Here is a 3,484-nt window from a genome sequence, read left to right as displayed (position 1 = left end):
ATATGTAAAAATATATACAATCATACATATACAAAATATGAAATAAAGACCAGAAAACAATTGTCCCAAAGTTTAACCACCGGGCAAAAAAAAGAAATACAAAAATACAAATGAAGCCTCCAGTGCAATCACATGTCCAGTAGTACTTCTCTCTGGCCAACTATATATTCTCCTGAGATTGTACAGCCAAATGTTCCCAATAAAATGGTCCTTCTATTCTTGACTAACCTTTCAAAGGACCGTGGGAACAGCAGCTTAGTTCTGTGGCTGTTCGTGGTTGAAGCCCATCTCCAATGGACAGGGAACCAAGCTTGAATGTTCAAAACTGAGACTGTGGTCTGAGTTTGCAAGAGCTCAGACAGGGCAGGGCCATGCAGCTTGTGACTCAGCAAGTCAAACACTATCAACCAGCCTCATATTATGGCCTATTTGACAGCTTGGGGGGGTCAACAGTGGGATGGCTTCAGATGTCCTGGCCCCACTGGTGGACCTCCTGATGGCACTGGTATTTCTGGCCACTGTGTGATACAGAGTGTTGGACTGGATGGGCCTTTGGCCTGATCCAACATTGGCATCTCTTATGTTCTTATTAGGATTTTCTTTCAGTAGAAGCTGCATACAAACATTCAAGAGGCATCCAAAAGGGCAAAAGAAACACTCCTCCCCGATTTCAGAAGTTCGTTTCTATGCAAAAACCTCTGTATTGGTTATAGCAGTGAACAAGTGAGGAATCCAGTAATACATGAAGTGTGGTCCGCGTGTGGCAGCATTTCGTAGCTAACATATTGTAGGAGGTCTCTCCCAAACCGTAGAAATCCATGGGTTGGATTCAGTGTTCCCTCTAGGCTGAGTTAGCGTGAGCTAGCTCACAGTTTTTTTAGCCTCTAGCTCACAGATTTTTGTCTCCGCTCAGGAAGGATGGCTCCAGAGCAAATTAATAGATGCAGTAGCCAAATCAGCGGCTCACAATTTCAATGCCAGTAGCTCACAAAGTAGAATTTTTGCTCACAGGACTCCACAGCTTAGAAGGGAGCATTGGTTGGATCCCATCTCCCTTGCATTTGGAGGTGTTATTTTACTTGTAAAGGTTCCCTTGCTCAAAAGCCAGTCGAATCCGACTCTAGGGTTGCCGTGCTCATCTCCGTTTCAAAGCCAAAGAGCCAGCTTTCCGTGGTCATGTGGCTGGCATGACTAAACACCGAGGTGCACGGAACGCTGTTACCTTCCCACCGAAGTGGTACCTATTTATTTACTTGCAATTTCTTGCTTTCGAACTGCTAGGTTGGCAGGAACTGGAACTAGAGACGGGAGCTCACTCCGTCATGCAGCAACTCGGGTCTCAAACTGCTGAACTACTGACCTTCCACAGCCTGCAGTTCAGCGTCTTAACCACTTAAGCCACCGCAGCTCCTATTTTACTTGTAAGCCCCAGCTAAACCAGAGGAGGGCCAGAATGTGGATCTTTGCCTCGGTTTCCACAGTCGTAGTTGTGGCTCAGCCAACGAGCCTCCACTCTTCAGGCGGAAAGCCCCAAATTCAGTCCCTGACATCTCTAGCTAAAAGGATCAGGCCGTAGCTGATGTGAAAGACCTCCACCTTGAGACCCTGGAGAACTGCAGCCAGGCTGAGTAGAGAACACTGATGGAGACAGAGCCAGCCTGAGTGTATGGCAGGGTTTTTTTCAGTCCAGTCCCTCTCCAGTCCTTCAGCCATACTGCAAACTTGGTTTCATTGCCACCCTCATCTGTGTGTGCTTTTAAATCACAGGTTTCTGTGTTTTAACTGCTTATAGCAGGGGTGTCAAATATGCGGCCCAGGGGCCACATGAGGCCCCCGGAGGGCTTCCATCAGGCCCGCAGTGGAACTGGCCATCTCCCGCTTCCAGTTCTGCTGCTGCTGCTGCATCATAGCTTGCTTCCCCAGACTCTCTCAATCACTCAGCCATTTCATGTTTTAACCTGGGTCCTAGACTCACAACTCTGAGCATGAGATTTCTGTGGTAAATGTCAATAAATCAAAAGTAGGCTTGCCAAGAGTGCTAATGTTTTAAGCATATTTTTATTTTAAGTAAAAAAAAAACCTTTGTGTTTGTGTCCTTTATTAAATTTATATCTCCACTACCTGCAATTACATTTCATGACACACATGGCCCGGCCCAACAAGGTCTCACTTATGTCAGATCTGGCCTTCATAACAAATGAGTTCGACACCCCTGGCTTATAGCTTTGTAATCTGCTTTGGGTGCAAATTGCTAGAAAGGTAGGGTCCTAAATAAATTTGTAAACATGCCACAGGTTTTTGGTTTTTCTGAGAGCCAGTTTGGTGTAGTTCTTGTAAGCCCCAGCTAAACCAGAGGAGGACCAGAGTGTGGATCTTTGTCTCGGTTTCCACAGTCGTAGTTGCGGCTCAGCCAACGAGCCTCCACTTTTCAGGCGGAAAGCCCCAAATTCGGTCCCTGACATCTCTAGCTCAAAGGATCAGGCAGTAGCTGATGTGAAAGACCTCCACCTTGAGACCCTGGAGAACTGCAGCCAGGCTGAGTAGAGAACACTGATGGAGACAGAGCCAGCCTGAGTGTATGGCAGGGTTTTTTTCAGTCCAGTCCCTCTCCAGTCCTTCAGCCATACTGCAAACTTGGTTTCATTGCCACCCTCATCCCCCCCCCGCCGTGACATCTCTTGGTGAGGCTGCTGTGTAGCATTTGGAGTGGGGCTGTGTCCACCCTGCTGTAGCCACTGCAGAGAAAGCAGCAGCAGCAGCAGCAGCACATCGAAGGGCTGGAGGAGGCACTTCTTTCAGTCCAGTCCCTCCCCAGTCCTTCAGCTGTACTGCAAACTTGGTTTCATTGCCACCCTCATCTGTGTGTGCTTTTAAATCACAGGTTTCTTTGTTTTAACTGCTTATGGCAGGGGTGTCAAACATGCGACCCGGGGGCCATATGAGGCCCTCCGGAGGGCTTCCATCAGGCCCGCAGTGGAACTGGCCATCTCCCGCTTCCAGTTCTGCTGCTGCTGCTGCATCCTAGGTTGCTTCCCCAGACTCTCTCAATCACTCAGCCATTTCATGTTTTAACCTGGGTCCCAGACTCAGAACTCTGAGCGTGAGATTTCTGTGGTGAATGTCAATAAATCAAAAGTAGGCTTGCAGCTTACAGAGCTAACGTTTTAAGCATGTTTTTATTTTAAGTTAAAAAAAATCTTTGTGTTTGTGTCCTTTATAAATTTATATCTCCACTACCTGCAATTACATTTCATGACACACATGGCCCGGCCAAACAAGGTCTCACTTATGTCAGATCTAGCCCTCATAATAAATGAGTTTGACACCCCTGGCTTGGATGTTGTTCCAGAAAAGACTGAGGCCTTTAGTACTCCTGTAAAGAGGTGAAGATGCAGGCCTCACCTTTCCACCTGCAGGATACTAATTCTTAAAAGTGAAATGTCTGGTTACTGCAGAGAGTACTCTGATGGGTTTTGGGTGGCTC

At 47.2% G+C, this 3,484-nt stretch overlaps 1 protein-coding gene across 1 annotated transcript in view; it reads left to right on the top strand.

The window, feature by feature from the left end:
• RFC4 (replication factor C subunit 4) overlaps positions 1-3,484 on the top strand; it is a 45,569-nt gene that overhangs the window by 24,574 nt on the left and 17,511 nt on the right. The gene's annotated exons all lie outside the window — the stretch shown is intronic.

Source organism: Gekko japonicus, unplaced genomic scaffold (genome assembly GCF_001447785.1).
Source record: "Gekko japonicus isolate JY-2015 unplaced genomic scaffold, Gekko_japonicus_V1.1 scaffold4553, whole genome shotgun sequence".
In the NCBI taxonomy this organism is placed as follows: Eukaryota; Metazoa; Chordata; class Lepidosauria; order Squamata; family Gekkonidae; genus Gekko; species Gekko japonicus.
This window is presented reverse-complemented; position numbering and strand designations above follow the sequence as displayed.